This window comes from Protopterus annectens, chromosome 1.part0, assembly GCF_019279795.1.
Source record: "Protopterus annectens isolate FY-2018-M chromosome 1.part0, PAN1.0, whole genome shotgun sequence".
Taxonomy (NCBI): Eukaryota; Metazoa; Chordata; order Ceratodontiformes; family Protopteridae; genus Protopterus; species Protopterus annectens.
In genome coordinates, this window is record NC_056725.1 from 955844494 (window position 1) to 955862431 (window position 17938).

General features: G+C 39.0%; 1 protein-coding gene across 2 annotated transcripts in view; it reads left to right on the forward strand.

The window, feature by feature from the left end:
- Window positions 1–17938, forward strand: part of TMEM200A (transmembrane protein 200A) — a 793972-nt gene that overhangs the window by 365687 nt on the left and 410347 nt on the right. Inside the window, exon 1 of one of the 2 annotated variants that reach the window (XM_044064455.1) lies at window positions 5017–5114. The exons of the other annotated variant lie outside the window; for it this stretch is intronic. The gene's annotated coding sequence lies outside the window, so the exon portion shown is untranslated. Of the gene's footprint in view, window positions 1–5016; window positions 5115–17938 lie in introns of those variants that run through there. 2 annotated transcript variants of the gene reach the window in all.

Here is a 17938-nt window from a genome sequence, read left to right on the forward strand (position 1 = left end):
ACCAATGTTCTAATTTGTGTTCCATTATAATACATGCCATGACTTTACAGATAATATTGGTAAGTCTAATTCATCTATAGCTCCCAGGCCTAGTGGTAGGGCCAATCTTTTGTAGGGGCACTACAGTGGTTGTTCTCCATTATTTGAGAACATACCCAGAGGCAGGCTAAAACTGAATTGGTTTAGAAGGGGATCAGTGAAGCTATGTTTAGTTTTGAGTGAAAAAAAAGCAGAAGACAATCTGGTAAAGAACATTTGGGATAGACATGAAGAAGAAAAGAGGAAACAAGGGGATCCAGCAAAGAGGTGGATGGATTGTGTAAAAGAAGGTCTGTGACAGTTAAGCATGAGTGTCGAAGAAGGCAGGATTGTAGCACTGAATCAAGAGAGAGATGGCAACAGTTAATATGACACCCTGTTCCCATGTAGAAAATGGGAAAAAGGAGGTTGTCGATGATGATGATAAGAGACAGAGACAGTTGTCACTCTGTTATTGGTCATCCTGGGGAATATAATGTCAACATTTCTGGCAATGGTGTCACCAACCAGGTTATTGGGACAGATGTCAAAATGATCTGATAGCCTTAAGGGCGTTGACTTTCAGCTTGGATGATCCATGTTTGGGCCAGAAATAATGGATGCAGGTGTATGTGTAGTCGACCTAGGAGACCTCCAGACACTGGATCCATTCCAGTTTGGCTATGTCAGAGGAAAGTCATACTTACTGAATCGTGTGGATTTCTGTGAAAAGGTCACTGAATGAGGGGGAAAATGGTGCATACCACCTACTTAAACTTCTCTAAGACATTAGACACAATAGTCTGCTCAAGTATTGTGAACAAAATCACTTAACTAGGCATAAATCCCTACACAAGTTGTGGGATTGCCAGCTGGCTCACATATAGGACTGAAGAAGTCAGGATTGGTGAGACCACCATTTGGAATGCCCACAGAGTTTCCTCACCAAGAGAACACACTGTCATTTACAGATCACCTTAAAGCCCTGTCTCTGTACTAGGTCTCATACAGGCTGTTGAAAGGTGATCTGTGTTTGGCATATAATGCATCTTTAGCTCCAGCCCTGATGGAGCTTTTGCACCGCTGCAAAATGAGCAGCAACAGAAACACTAGATCCAGGGATTTGAACTTTGCTTGCAACATAAGTAGAACATGCTTGCAAGACACACATATGACTCAAAGAATCACCATGCTCAGGAATAAGATCTCCATCCATGTGATGCAGAGTCCATTCCTAAACCTGTTCACATGTAATCTTGACCATTGGACTGGAAATTGCAGATTCATCCCTGGGTCAGTCTCCATGTCCCTTAGATGACAGTAAACAGTCCCTAACTGCCATACCTCCCCATATAACTTTTTAGCAACCTCGTAACAAACATACCCCTCCCTTCCCAATATAAGGCACACATGTTAGAAGGGGACTCAATTGAGTTGGGTTGCATGGCTAGGCTTATAAAGACCTAGCCTAGTATATACCTATGAATCTATGTAATATTTGTACAGACCATGTAGTCTAATAACAGAAGTTGTTGTCAGTTTGTTAGGTTTAATCTGTATCATGTACTGGATGGAAAAGATAAGGTGATAACTAGTGCCCACAGGTTGTATCAGGTTTGGGGAAAAATACTCCCAAGTAGATAACAGCTTTGGCTAGTGGAAACTTTCCTGTAAGTGACAAGGCTAATTATACACAAATAAATCAGGAAATGTATATTAAAATAGCTCTTGAAGGTCACCTTGGAGCTGTAAAAGCTAAAGCAATGATTAGGGGAAATGGTTTCTAGAATACAAGAAATTACTGGAAAGATAGACTTTATCTGTTTATTGTATTTTACTGCTTTAGTTATTTTTTAAACATGTAGGTTAACTGGTCAACTGACTCTTTTCAGCCATAATCTGAGCTCAGAAATGAACAGAAGTCAGAGAGCAAATGGCAATTTGAATGCATAAATACAGTAAGGTTCAAGTTCATATCACAAATGGCTATGGTAATACTTGAATAAGAAAATTTACACCAGTCCCATAGTACTGTAATGAAGACTCTGCTAGTTATTTACAAGAGGATATTTAGTAATGTAATGTCAATCTGCTGCTGTGCCACTGCTTCAGCCTATTCATTTTCTGCCTTTCCATAATGTAGGACATACCTCTCAACTTCTTAGAGCAAGAAATCTGGACAAAGTCACAAATAGTGAGGGGGCAAAGGCCCGATAATAGGGGCAATTTTTAAATATTGCTTTTACAAATCTAGAAAGTTGATAGAACAACAGCTTTTGCATTAGCATGAACTTTCGGAAGGGTATGAAGTCTGAAATTCAAATGACTGTCATTATTTTCTGACTTCAATCCTCAAATATTTGGCAATGATTTACCAGAAAAACAGACTTTTATGAGGAACAGACCAAAAATATGAGGCAAATATCTGAACATTCTGTGAAAATCTGGACAGTTGAGAGATATGATAGTATTCATCATTGTAGTTTAACATTGTCAGTGCTTTGCGTCACATACAGGAATACCTCTGATATACAGCTCTTGCAAATATTATCAGACCTTTGTGTGTAGAAAAACTTAATATGCTTCTCCTTTTGGGCTGTACCTTTAAGGGTTGGTATCCTGATCTTAGTTACCGCATCCTAAACTCCCATACTCTTTCTATTTCATTTATCATCTGCTGATGTCTTTCCCTCTCTAGTCTGTATAGTTATTATTTGACAAGCTAACATCAACACACACTCTTCCTTAACTTTTGGTTTGTTTGATTTTGGGAGTTTAATTACTGGTGATATACAGTGAGTAGGACCAGATTTCTTTTGTGTCCTTCTCACAACTTCTTTATCGCCTCTTTTACTTTCATTTTGAGGTAAGACAGTATCATTCTATGTTACTTGGATATCTGTTTCTCTTAACTTGATAGTTCTTCCACTTACCATTGCCTTCAAACAAAAAAATGACTGTAGCCATTTATCAGTTTGCTTTTGTTTTTTGTCCCTGAGAGTTAGACAATCACTTGAAAGTGTACTGGACCTGAGGCGGGCTCCAGAAGTACTCCCATTGTCACTTCCTTAATTCCTAACATTGTGTCTTTCACCACATGCTTGTGTCTTACCATTCAGGCCATGTTGCTGTCTCCTTCCCCAGTCTTGGTCCTAATCCCAGCCTTTCAGTTTTCCTATTAGGTTTGTGTGTGGCACAGAATTAGAAGCCTTGCTTGTGTCGACATAAACTACATCTACTGCTACTCTTTGGTCAAGTTCACCAATAGCCTAATCGTAGAAGTGGATCAGGTTTGATAGACAGCTCCATTCTGGCCTGTGTTTTTTGTTGCGCTGGACATTATTGTTCTGCAAGGGGTACAAACCTTTCTCTCAAAATTGTCTACATAATTTCCACTGCCATTTTTTGTTAATCTAATTGGCCTATAATCCATTTTTCTTGCTGTCCCTTGCTAAAAAGTACAATAGTCACTGTCTTCTAGTCATCTATGTGTTAACCACTGTAGAACATCTGAGAATTCTGGGAGATAGTCTAAACCTGATTGTCATTGTGCTTTGTTGTCTTTAAGGGCAGCCAGTACCCTCTGAACCTTTTCCATCTCTGCTATAGTGTAGGTCCACTATTATTGAAGAAGATGGTGTAAAAAAAAGCCTTGATTTTTGAAGGATTGTACTAAAAGCATGAAAACTGTACAGTCAAAAACTCTGGACTTAAAAACAGGTATTATATGCAGCAGTGTGTTTATTAAGCAGCTGTTGGTTTTATGAATACAGAAACTGCTAAACTTGCTGCAACAAACAACCTCCTCATTCACTGGGCTACCAAAAATGAGTCACTATATTATAACGGAGTCTGTAAGGATTCCCATCCCAGTTACCAGCCATCTTGTCCCACTTTTGTGAAAAATAACGTGTTTCTGAGTTCTGCCAGATATAGCATGAAGCATGAAGGCTTGAAAAACTGTAACACAGAAGTACAGTATTCCTTTTTAACATGCCTTTTATAAGAGATAAAATTAAAATATGAACTCCTGCCAAATATATTCAGGAACTGATAAAAGCATAATTCGTATGTCTGTAAGAAGACTGCTATTTTAAAATTTTTATTACCTGGTAAGCAAATATCTGCAAAATCAGAGCAGGATGCAGAAAACATTTACAGGCACCCATTTCACACCTTTTAATACCTATGTGTACATTTCACTTTAGCTTCAACATGTGACAGTCTTGGGAAAGTTTGCCAGCCTCTTTGCCTGTATTTTAAAGACTTAGTCTACCGTTTACTAACTGTTCTGTCTTCTGCATTGAAGCCCAGCTATTGAGCTATTCTTTGCACTCAAATAGCTTTAGATACCCTAGAAAACACTTTAAATGCATGCACACCTTAACTGGTAATACTGCTGCATACCTGAGGAGTGTACAACCTCATTCATAGAGTGTTGCGCACATTACCCACATTTATTACAGTGTAAGTCAGCTGTGTTGAATGCTCATTTTGTTTAAAGAAAGTAAAACAGGAAATAAAGAATTTGTGAAAAAGATATGAAAGAAAAGTTATCTGGTCCTTCTTGTATATGTTAAGTGGTCACTGCGACCTCACCACTTAAGTCCCATGTGGAAAAGGATATTATAGAATAATAATTACTGTGGTATCTTGAGGCATTGCTGTAATCATGATGCTGGAAAATGCCAGGCCATGTGGTCCATGTTGGCTCTGCAGCCATAAAAGGAATGTATTTACTTTCATTAGGCTTCATGAAGCATTTCCCAGGATTGTAATTTAAAATGAGATGACATGTTCACTGTTATGCTGGCCTCAAAGCTACATGTGGAGCTTGAACATTATTCAAGGGGAGAAAAGCAAGTATTTTGAGATGTACCTAATTGTCTAGTATCAAGTTACAATTTCTTATATTATTCTGTTCTTTTTTTTGTGAGATTTGTTTTGTTGCTAGGGTGCACTGAGTTTTAAGCGATGTCCATCTTGTTTCAGGTTATGAGTATTTCACCGTGATATTTGGCGCAAAGGATTGATATTATCTACTGGCAGAAAGTGTACAACTCACATCTGGAGTTTGGGATGGTCATCAGCAACAGGTCTGGGTTAGACGTAATCTAAGTAAAGGAGTTATGCATGAAGTATATGCTTTTCTGTTGTTACAAGTACTCTCGGCAGTTGTGTCCCAAAGGAGTTGTGCATGTGTTAAATCATTGCCTGTTCTGCTTGTTTACCTCATCCCATTACTTCTACTGTAGTATTTATTCAGTAGTTTATGCACAGTTATTTTAGTACCAGCACCTTGTTTATTGTTTACTTTTTGCTCATTAGCTGTTCTTTTATTTGTTTTTGTGTGTCTTTAATTGCAATGGTACTCGGATAAAAGTTTGTTTGTGTCTTTCGGCTTTTCCCGGTTAGGGGTCGCCAAAGCGGAACTCCGGTCCGCTAATGATTGGTAGTTGATTTTTGCGTGCCGAGTTACCAGCCCTGACGCACAACCTTCAATGAAGGTACGCCCATTCACGTATGTCTCCACGCAGAAGACGCTCTAGCTGTGAATCGAACCGGACAGCATCTTACTGTGAGGCGACAACGCTACCGCAGCACCCAGTACTCGGATAAAAGTAATGTGACAAATTAAACTTAAATTAGTCAGAGTACTCGTGAAGTCAGCAGACTAAATTTGGTTCTGATGTACTTGACAGATAATTTGATCTTTGTGTAGTGTTAGTGGATAACTGTACAAAGTTATTTAAAATGTTATGCAGTGCAAGGTCATTGGGGAGGTAGAGACTGCCTCAGCAAGAAATCCTAGACTGAATACTATTCCTTTGTGGTATGCATACATTTGCATGTAAACCTAAAGACAATCTGGAGTATCACTAGTTTGTCTACCTCTGGGATGCAAAAGAAGTCAGTGACCCTGGTTAAATTTGTTAGGGCATTGGGGAGAGAGACACATAGCCTAAGGGCTGTGAAGCAGGTTCACTAACTATTGCAATATTGTGCCACATTTATTTCAAATGATTGTTTCAGCACTAATATAATTATGAGGTGTTCTGCTTTGGTAACTATCGCACTCTGTCATTTTAATAGTTCAATTTTGTTTGTGTAACACTGGGTTTTATAACAAATAATGGAAAAGATGTTTGTGTCTTCTGATAGTATACAAGAAGTGTTTTTAGTACTCTTCATAGTTGCTATTAGGTAGTTTTTAATTATGTGTAGGATTTTAGTTAGCCTATGTATTTGTTTGTTTTATGGGGTTATACTCTCACTACTTTGGACCAGTTTCAGACATAGCATGGGTGACTATTTTGACAAAAATATGAAAAAGACAATGTTTACAGAAATGAGTAAAAGCATTACAAACATATAATGAACTAGGGCAAAACCGTAGGAGGAATAGGCCTGACAGTTTTTTGAGGAATCTGTATTATTGTTAAGTTTGGAATTAAAAGATTAGTTTTTTTTTTTTTTGTTATTTAGGGCTGGGCAGTTTCTTGTATGTAGACATTTAGGATGGTTTGTTGTGGTTGGACTGTTAGTGATATTATGGCCAGTCATTTTTTTATTAAATAATAGTAATTGAGACATGACTTAAGATTGCGCATTACTTGTATGAGTTTTATGCCACTGAATCCAGAAGTATGAGTGATTACTTACTTAACTTTATTATAAAAAGAAACTCCCAGTCTTAGGTCATAGCCTGTCTTAATTCATGCTAAAGTGAAAGATAATTTATGTTTCAGTTGTAACTCAAGTGAAAGAGGAATAAGCTGTCATTACCCATAACTGAATAGTATTATTTATCTGAAAAGAAAGAAATGGACAAATTCGTAAATAACGAGCAAAAGAAAATCTACAATACAGTTCTGCTGCAGAATGTTAGGTATAGAAGAAAGACATACACTGGCAACGTTTATAACAATAAAGATGACATTATAATGTTGTGAACTTACAGGCAAGCTTTACAGTCGTAGAAGAGCATGAAGAAATAGAAGTACCTGTTTACTGACAGGGAAATCAGAATATGAAGTTCGTGTTTCTTTCCAAGCAGCTTCTTATATAAAACCATAAAGTAGACAGTAGATAACTGAGAGAAGCACAAGAAAAGCAACTAGCTGGAATATAAATGGTGCAAGACTAGTAAACTGGTAAGTGATTTCTTTTGAAAGCAAAGCAAAATACATTTGCAAGAAGGCTGTTGTCCTTACACCCTCAAATTTGCTAAACTTCGTATGACAACTTCAGGGACCCACAATCTTAAAGTGAGGCAAATAGCTGATTTGGTGTAAAATCACCCATTCCTTCTAGTATCAGTGGCATGATCTCATAAGTAATATGTTTGGGTTATGGGAGTGGGAGGAGTCATCACCCAGCCCTGTACAAAACCAATAAGATGGATTATTTCAGTATTAATAATTTCAGTGCTCATACCTCTCAATTTCTTAGTGCAAGAAATCTGGACAAAGCCTGACAAAATGGGGGGGGGGGGGCAATGGCCCAAAAATAGGGACATAGTTTAAATATTGCTCTTATAAACTTAGAAAGTTGCTAAAATAACATGATCTTTTTAGCATGTATTTTCTGAAGAATATGAAGTCTGAAACGCAAATGCACATCATTATTTAGTGACTTTAAACCTTAGATCATACTAGTGATTTGTCAAAAAAAAACACAATTTTTGTGAGAAACAGACCAAAAATATGAGACAAAAATCTTGACATTCTGTGAAAATCTGTACAGTTGAGAGGTATGAGTCAGTGGTCATTATGTAGCTGCGATTGTTTACTTTTGAATACACAAATGTTTTGCACATGATACTCGGAGACCCAGCTGATTTGCCATTGGTTGTTTGTCGGGATCAAAATCACTGATAATCAGCGATCCCTGAGGTTGTACTTGCTACAACTGTTTGACTGTGGAATTACTGTATATAAGTTGGGGGTCTCCTCCCACATTGGACGGTGTAGGAGGAGACAACCCCTTAAAAAATTTTCTTTTTCACCGAAAGTGTTTTTTGGTAATATTAATTTGCATGAGCGACGCTAGTTATGTGCCGTAATACTTATTTTGTTAATAGTTGTAATCTGTTTCTCAGAAGATTATCAGTAGTGTATTATAGTAGATATTTAGTATATTAAATGTTTTTTGTTGATGTGTACAGATGTCAATGTCAACTGGTTAAAGTGTCTTGAGTATCATTTCATAACAATACAGGCTAGAATTCAGTTGATACAACATTTGTAAGAATGCCGCCTATTGTAGAAGACCAAGGGGAACTGTTTGGCAAAAGGAAGTTATTAATTCATTTGTTGGTATACATGCATATGCACACACACACACCTCACACCTTACATTTAAAAACCCATTTGATAACACAGACACTAACCTAGACAGCATAAGCACACACACACACACACACACACACACACACACACACACTAGTCTTTCAGAAAATGTATAAGCATGACGCTACCCAACTAGATGACAGGCTACATGGAGATGATATTTCAGCTTCTAATTTCAGAGAAGCTGAAGTTTAACTCATGTAGAGGAAGATTACTGTTTGTGTAGTCTCCGTGTGCATGTTGGTAGTGATTCTTTATGAGCACACATCTCCATTTTCTCCATGGTTTGTGGCCATGATGTTACTATATTTAAGTAAGGTTGGTGTATATTCATGTAAGGGTGGTGCAGAAATGAAATTACCCATGTCAAAGTGAAAAGGATCTTTCTTGCCCTTTTACAAAAACACATTTAAAAATAATTCATCGAGTTGAAGTTTTTCTAGTTGTTTTTAACAAGCTGAACCTTTGTGTGGGTGAAATGTATTGGTGAAGTATGAAGGAATGACACACGATCAAGTGGAGTTGAGAAAAATAGACGTTTGTTGTATACTTTAGTTACAGATAGCCCTGGTAGCTGTTCTGTTGTAACTCTCCTAACAAAATGGAAAAGCCATATTAATGTGCTTTCAGGCTGCTGTTCTGAAGATAGGTTTTATTACATAGCACAATTTTTGGCATCCTTAGCCTACCTTGTTACTTAGAATATGTGTCCCAAGTTTTTTTTCTATTTTACTACATTTTATTTTTTTTTCTACAAAAGTTACAGGCATGCCGCAGCACTTCTTGAAGCATGCTGTCATGTAGTAGGTGACCAGAATGTCATTCGAAATATACCTTTAGAAAGAATACATGTTTCTTAAGGCTCTGTTTAACTTTCTTCTGGAGCCTTCCTAGATATAATGATGTGATTTAGTAGAACTTTACGTTGTTAACTACCCCTTTAAAAAGAGTATATGTTACTGTCTTCACTTCACAATTTGTGATTTATTTTTGTTGTTGCAGCTACCCATATTAAAGACATTGCTATAGTTCAAAGCCACTGCTTGAGTCATTTATCTGTTTAATTTCATTCTGTAAGCACTGATCCTCTACCTGACTGTTAGTCATGGAAGTTCCAAATTTATTCATCAACATGAGGTTCAAGAACTTATAAACATTTAGATCAATTATTTATTTTTAGATTTGTACTTGGATTGGGAAGGAGTATCTTCTAAATGCTGTCTTTCAGAGCAGCACTGATACTAATGATTTTTTTCAAACAAAACATAAAAGAGAAAAATATACAGAAGATTCATTAAACTCTGAGCTGTCTATATATGAAACTCTATCAGAAATTGAATTCAGATAGAAATACATACAGAAGATGCTGCAACAGTGGATATCATTGTTGCCTCACAGCAAAAGGTTCTCGCTTCAATTCTCATCTATGGTGCCTTCTTTATGGTTTCTGAATGTGTAGGCTTCCTCTGGGTGCTGCAGTTTTCTCCCAAATTCCAAAGACATGCAGTAGAGGTGGATTGGATACACTAAATTGGCCATAGATGTGATTGTGCATTAGTGAGTGTTTGGTGTGGAAAACCAGTTGCAGCAGGGCTAGCTGCCTGGTGGTGTGATCCTTGGCTCTAGTTCATTGTCACTGTTGAAGTGACATCCTGACCCCATGTATAAAAATGGGAAAGGAGGTTGTGAATAAATGGATGTATAGAGAACATGCATTAAACTCTGAGCTGTCTGTTTTTTAAACTATATCAGAAACTGAATTCATTTAGAGATGAAGAGGGAAGATATATGAAACTCTGAGCTGTCTATAACAATTCAGTTCACAGAGATGCTTAAACTGATAAAGCTGTGAAAACAATTGAAAATAGGCTTAGTCTGTTATATGCAGAGACTAGAATTCAGGTTACTTTCAATGCAGTATCTAACATACTATCATCTTATTTATCCAAAATAATGAATTAAACATCACTGACTCTGTTATTTATGATGGGTAGTTCCTGGTTATGAAGATATTGTGAATGCATATACACTGATGTTCTGGAATATCTGTGAACAACTCTCCTTAATTATAAATTCAAGTAACACTTGATAGCTGCTACGAGTACCAAGTGAGATGCTTACTGGTGGAGTGTTTAGTGTCACTATCTCAAAGACTTAGTCCCTATTGTGAGTTCCTTTTGTGTTATGTTTGCATTTTGTCTCTATCCACATGACTTGTGCCAAGGACTTGAGTTACCTCTTATATCCAAAGACATGGAAGAAAGTGAATTGCCTATGGGCTTAATTTATCCCTTTGTCTCTGTGCAGTTTGCGTATGAGTGTGTCTACATATGCATCTTGTGATGGATTAGCAATTTGCCTCCGATTATTTTATGTCTTCACCCATTCCTTGGAAGGATAGGCCTTGATTCCTCCAACCTTGAACATAATGAAGTAGATAAACATGATTCAATGTCTGCCATCTTTACTGTATTGACATTTTGACCTAAATTGTGGCATCACCAAGGAATGAACTGTCACAGGTATTGAGTAACTGAAGCATAACCAGTCTCTGAACTCATTAGCATATCCGTCTACCCACCCAGTTTCAGTACCTGCCTGTCCAGTTCAGGGCAATGTGAAGAAAGAGGTAATCCTGGCAAGCAGTGGACATAAATCAGGAAGCAGTCCTGGCTGGGCTGCAAGTCTGTGGGGAGGACACATGAATCCTCCAATGTACTCCTCTCACACCTCTGAGCTGTTTGAACATTGCCAGTTCACTACCTGCATATGTAAGTCATTTTGTATTGATAAAGGTTTTGTCACCTTTTGGTCACTGTGTATCAGAAGGTTTCATGATACATTTCTTAATCAATTTTCTTTTCTTTTTCTCTTTAAGTCCCATTTAGAGTCTTTTGATAGCACTTATAAGTTGTGATATGAACATTGTGTGCTTATTTTGTGACTGAATAACTTAAATCTGTAACGCATTGTATCATTTCACCTTATCAATCAAATCCCAATGCTGCAAACACAAGTAAAAATATATTTACTTTAGATGTTACTATAATGTAACACTGTAATGTAAAAACTCTTTTTTTTTCCACAGCACAAGAGTCTTCAAAAGTTTTTGAATATTCATGTTTACTTTGATTACTACTTGCCTGTATGTTTCCTCTCCTTAGTCAGATTGTCAAGAACTGTGTAAAAATTCTACTACCTTTCAACTGACTACTAGTTGTCCTTTTATATTAATACAAAGATGAGCAGACACCAGGCCGGCCTCTTTACTCTTTTCTCGTCAGTTTGCAACCTGAACCATTAGTGTCTCTTAACTTTAGAAACATTCTGTGTCTACCACATACATGTCTAAAATGTGTGTATATGAGAAAAAAAATCTTCAAGGAAAAATTATATCTTGAAGGTGTCTGCAAACATATTAGACATTGGAAAGCAGAAAAAAGTCACTGCTTTACTTTACTCTCTAACTCTACTAGTATAGAAATGAATATTTATCCAGTTGCTCTTTTCCTTTGCATTCTTCATTACTGCATTTTCAGAAAATACTTTTATTGTATTCATAAACTAATGTCTTTTGGCTTTCCCCAGTTAGGGGTCACCACAGCAGAACTCCGGTCCGCTAAGGATTGGCAGTGGATTTTTTACGGTGCCGTGTTGCCAGCCCGACGTCCAACCTTCAACAAAGGCGCACCCATTCACGCTCGCACCTACCTGCATGTCTTTAAGCATCACTCAACAGTGGGGAGGACATGCAGACTCCACATAGAAGGCGCTCCAGCCAAGAATCGAACGGGAGAACCTCTTGCTGTGAAGTGACAATGCTAACCTGAACTTAAAATAGCTTTCTAATGTTGTTTACCTTTATTTGTTAGAATATATGCTTCCTATTCCTTCTGTTCTCTGTCCTTTACCACCACAGACAAAAAACAATTGGAAATTTCTGTTACATGACTTGTTAACCCTCCCACTTCTGGCAAATTCAGTGTCTATCTCCTTTTCAGGGAAACTGTGTGTGCTTTCTGGCATATGTCTCATGTTGAATGTGAGCAGCAGATCTGGTATAAAGATTCACATTCTTATTTTTTTTTCCTTAATAGAGTATGATTTCTATGTGCATTTTTGCAGAAATGTCCTGAGAAGTAGGGAGACCATGCTACTGGCATGGTTGACATGAAAAAAAAAATAGCCATAATGCACGGACCTGTGAATTTGTTAGTGTTTTTAGGAAGGTATAGAAAAGAACAACACTTGTACAAGTAAATCAAGGGAGCAGTTGTCCTCAAAAGTGATGCTAAAGAGTGTAAACTCACTCTTCTTTTATCCTGTACATCTCAGAATGCACAACCAACGACACATGTCTCCAGTCCTTGGTGGTGGCACCTAATACTCTTAACAGTCAAGCAGTGCAAAGCACATCTTCTTAGGCTGGTACTGATAAAGTTGCACTCATCTGAATGTCAGACCTCCATTTGGACTCTGCTTTGCAAACAAGGAGAGAGGTTACAGATCCTCTGGTCTGCAAGAATTTGACACTGGACTCGGCAATTATTTTCCAAGATGAAGCAAGAGATACAAAGCTGGTCCTGTGCTCATCTACAATCTCTAATGACAGGGAAAGTAGAGTCATGGGTAGATTTAGGAAAAGAAGCTATATATGTTGACCATCTTGGCTTTCACATCTACTACACATGGCCCAATATCAAGGCCAAGTTCTTAAACAGGTAAAGGAATTAAGTGGACAAGTCCAAAACAAAACCCTAAAAATTCAAAGTTCAAAAGTTGCCAAAATGACACAGAAAATGGTGAAGCACATGATAAAATGTAGGGCTATGATGTGATTGATGAGGTGTCTAGGAAGGCCTCTCTGTGGTTAGTTATTAGGTGATACCCTGGGCTAAAATCCTGTCAGTAATGGCAGGGAAGGGGAGTCCTGTTTGATTTGGGAAAAGGTATTTACTTTTGCCATCATGACATTCATAGCTTTAAATTACCAAAGACATGTGGCCAAATATTAAGTTCTTAAACAGACAAAGGAATTAAGTGGACAAACCCAAGACAAAACCCTGAAAACATAAACTTTTAAGGCTTACTCAAATGACTTGGCAAATGGTGAACCACATAATAAAGTGTGAGGCTATGATAATATTGTTACAGTGTTCAGGATGGTCCCTATGGGCTTAGTTATTAGGTGGCACCCTTGAATGAAGAGACATCCCTTAAGAGAAGATAAAGGGGAGTTACTCACTGAATCCCAGGATTTGTTATTTGGAGGAAGAGGACACAATTATGTGACCAGCGAAACTGTTATTTCATCCTCCCATATTTAGATTTAATAAGATCTTCATAAAAATCATGGCCTTTCTACAGATTCCAGACCAAGAGCCATCGAGCCAAGAGTAAGAAGTTTTTTAAAAACAAAACTGGTGTGGGCAAAAGACCAATTCTTTTAAATCTGCAATGGGTCACTTAATTAGCCATTCTGCCCTCTCATGACTTCTTCAGAAACCTGGTCTCCTACTTTAGCCACTCTCTATATGGTATCCCCCACTGATCACTTGCCTTGGGTGGGGGGGCTAAGCCATTTCCAAGAAACTGGGCAAGCCTAACATCAGAGAGCTGAGCTTTGACTATCAATTCATGAAATTACAGGATAGAATTTAAAGTTGTCCCAACATTTATTGGGAGTGTAGGCTGTTAGAGTTGTAACATTCCATACCACATAGATGTTAATGAGTTAGAGAAACAAAAGGACCACTCCAAAAAACAGGCTATAGATGAGATCCCCTGAAGAGAAGGCAGGCTTAGCTTTCTGATCCTTGCATTGCCTGTTACCTGAGAAGGACAGGCTTTGGAAGCCAATCTTAGACTTTCCAAAACTCTGCTTATTTTTAAAGGAACACTGCAGTCCCTCTTCCTTCCTCCCCCTTATTTTACCCGGGACTTCTCCAGTGATATTGGACATAACACACACTTTACAACCTCATTTGCAAGTAGTACTGAAAGTGCCTTAGATTCAAGGTATGGAACTACCATTTTCAGTTTATATCAGTATCCCTTGGGCTCTCTACTGCAGTCAAAGTGTTGGAAAAGTGAATGGCATGGGCTATAACATACCTGAGAACATGACAATGTACATTTAAACTTATCTGGATGATTGCCTTCTTCAGGCCCTAAAAAAGTAGAGGATTCAGGAGTAGTTAGTGATCAACAAGGACTGCTTCTGGAAAAATTAGTTCTCTTTCTTGCTTTCTTTCTTTATTCTCAAACCAAACTTAACGTAAGATATAAGCAGTTTTTTTCTGGTAGTCACCTTTAACATTGTAGAAAGTAAAATACATCTACCACTGGGAAAAATATATTTTGAGGAAATGTATTTCTCCTACACATCAAAAAGAATTTGATAATTGTGAGGGACTTCCTCAGGGCCCTGAGATACATGGCTTTAACTCTCCTTTTTCTTACTGAGGCTACATCTCCTGCAATCAATAGTCACAGCCTCTGTGCAAGGCTCTGCCAGGTCAGTCATACTATGTATCCATAAGTAATTTACCTGGCAGGTGGAACAGGTACAGAAGAATGAGGGCATATCTTTTCTTCCACCAGACTGAAACCAGTCAGTAAAGACTAATGCCTTAGACTTTACTTGGGAAGCTCATCCATGATCCCCTAACAGTCCTGGGCAAGAGGGCTCTTTCACACAGAAAGCTTCACAACAATCTGCAGGAGATTCTGGCTGTTACCTTTGATTTCAGGATTTTCAACAGTGGAAGCTAGGGATACACTTACTCACCACAGACAATGCGACAGTGATATGGTACATAATGGGGCAGCACTTATTCATTCCCCCTGTGCAGACAAGAGAGGCAAACCTGGGTTCAGGCCAGATATGTAAGTGTGGAAGTCATAGTGTTATCTGGTGTTACTTCTGGTGGTCAGCAGTATTACAGACAGCAGCATAGACCTTTTTGTTTCCTTGATAAGCCTTCAACACACTGTCTATTGCATGAGACTCTAAGCACAGGAGACAGGAGGACAAATGAGCGTTCCATCAAGAGAAAATCAGTTTCTGTATATGTATCCCCTCAGAGTACTGATTCTAAAAGTGCTGCAGAAAATGTACTAGGAGTGACCCAGCATGATCTTTCACCCCACTGTACTACCTTTTTCATGTGTGCCAACCCTAACCCTGCACATTGTTACTAAAAACCCTTTCAGTAGCAGTACCACTACACAGACCAAAAGACACAGAAGCAACACAATAGCAGACATTTACAACATTAAATCTATCCCATACTTTATCCATTATCCATTAGGCTGATTCTAACCCACAAGCATTTGCACACATATGACTAACTGGTCTAACCCAGTGTTGCAGATCTTTACAACTGCCACCTTTTCAGTGAAGCATTCATCCTCATGCACAATCCTGCACTGTATAAAACTTTATTTCAGCAGTCACTCATCTGTGCAGTCTCCTTTTCTTAACCCACAAAAAGTAGTATTCTACCTTTTAAGATATAACAGTTTATTTTCTGATTCACATTTAAAACATGTCTGCAAATATTTTTTTCTAAAGATTTCATATTGGGTACTGTGATGGCAGTGGTTGGAATAGTAACCTCACATTTGTGTTTGGCAGCGATGGGATAGCCACATCACATATTAATTAGTTGGCAAATACTAATTGGCTTGTAGTGGTGTGGGTAGAGTGAATCCTGTAGCTTGTGTACAGTGAGCTTTGAAGGTGTTTTTGTACTCTAAAACAGCCATGGAGCAAATACTCAGAGTTCAGATCACAATTGTTTTATTTCTTTTGTTAGCTTAGTCAGGGTGAGCAGGCAGCATGTCAGCAGAGGAGTATGGAAAGCTGACAAGGAGCCAGCTGGCGGAGATGTGCCAGGCTAGGGGACTGGTGCATGGAAACCTGACTAAGGCAGACCTGATTGCAGCCTTGGTTACAGCTGCATCAGAAAACAGCAACCAGGAGGACAATCAGACTGGAAGTGGAGATATAATACCCTCGGAGAATGGACAACTCAACCTTTCTGCAGTAGAGTTAAAAATCCATCTGGAGCTAAAGAGACATGAGTTAGAGGCCAGGTGTGTGGAATTAGAAGCAGCTGAGAGACTGAGGCATCTATAGAGTGAAGGGAATGAGAAACTGCTACACCCAGAAGCTGAGGAAAAAGGCAGAGGCAGCATGAGAAGGAGATGCTGACTCTTTGCCAGAGTCATGGAGGTAATGGGGAAGGGAGTAACTGGACCCCAGAAGCACAACAGGTCAGTAAATTTCTTCCACAGTTTGTTTAAAGAGGGTGATCATTTTGATAGTTTCATTCATATGTTTGAGAGGGTATGTAAACAGTATGAAGTTGACCAAGGGCTCTGGGTATGGTTCCTGACCCTGTTACTCCATGGTAAAGCTGTAACTGTACTGTCTAAAATGTCTAACGTTGCATGTTTTGATTATACTGCTGTTAAGAAATTTCTTTTAGAACTGTTTAAGCTAACACCTGAAACATATAGGAAAAAGTTTCATGAGCATAGACGCAAGTCAGATGAAAGTGTGTGCGAATATGTTGCTGAACTGAGCACTTATTTCCATATGTGGGTGAGTGGATGTCAGATCACTACTTTTGAAGGGCTGGCAGACCTTTTGGTGAGGGAACAAGCCCTTAGCATTTTGCCTGAGTACATGAGGATCTGGTTAGCTGATAGACAATGTGCTACTTCAGATGAGTTGGGGAAGAAGGGAGACCTATACCTGGCAAACAGGGCAGCCCTGCATAGGAAGGGGACCCCCAGTACTGCTACTGGGTCTAAAGGAACCCATGGTGGGCAGCACAGACTGCCACAACAGAATCTGCCAGTAGCAGGGGAAGCCACTAGTCCAGGTAAACGTCCAGGAGCTAGGGTTAATTTTTTTGAATACAACCAGTGGGGCCATGTGGCATACAGGTGTCCGCATAGGCAAGGTGGGGAACAAAAGGTGACAGAGCCAGTAAGTGGTAAAGACAAAATGTCAATAGTAGGTTGTCTTGAGACAACATGGGTACTAAACTACCATCCTGCAGATGTCCTGAGAGGGAAGGATTTGGATGAAGCAGTACCATGTGCTTATACAGTTACACACAGTCAGGCTAGGAGACAAGCATGTGGGTCTGGTAGCTGGGGGACACCCAGACAGACTGCATACTTGCAGCCAGGACTGCTGAGGTGGTTACTTCAGGGTGTGAGCTACTCTGTAGCAGTGAGACTGAAGGTGAGCCACAGCTGCTTGTGGGTACTGATGTTCCCTTGGACAGAGTGACTGAAAAGGTAGAAGTAAATAGTACCCAGGGTGACAGTGAGGCACCACTGTCGGAGGATGCCAGACTTCCAGTGGAAGGGGAGCTGGGAAGGGTTGCAAGGAGAGAGTTGAGACAGGCTCAGTTCTCAGACCCTACATTGCAAGGCCTGAGGCAGTTAGCTAGGGAGGCACCTGATTCTCAAGGAAAGGGGAAATCTGTATACTGGGACAAATATTTACTATACAGAGAGTGGACCCCTGAGGGAGGGCTAGAAGGTGA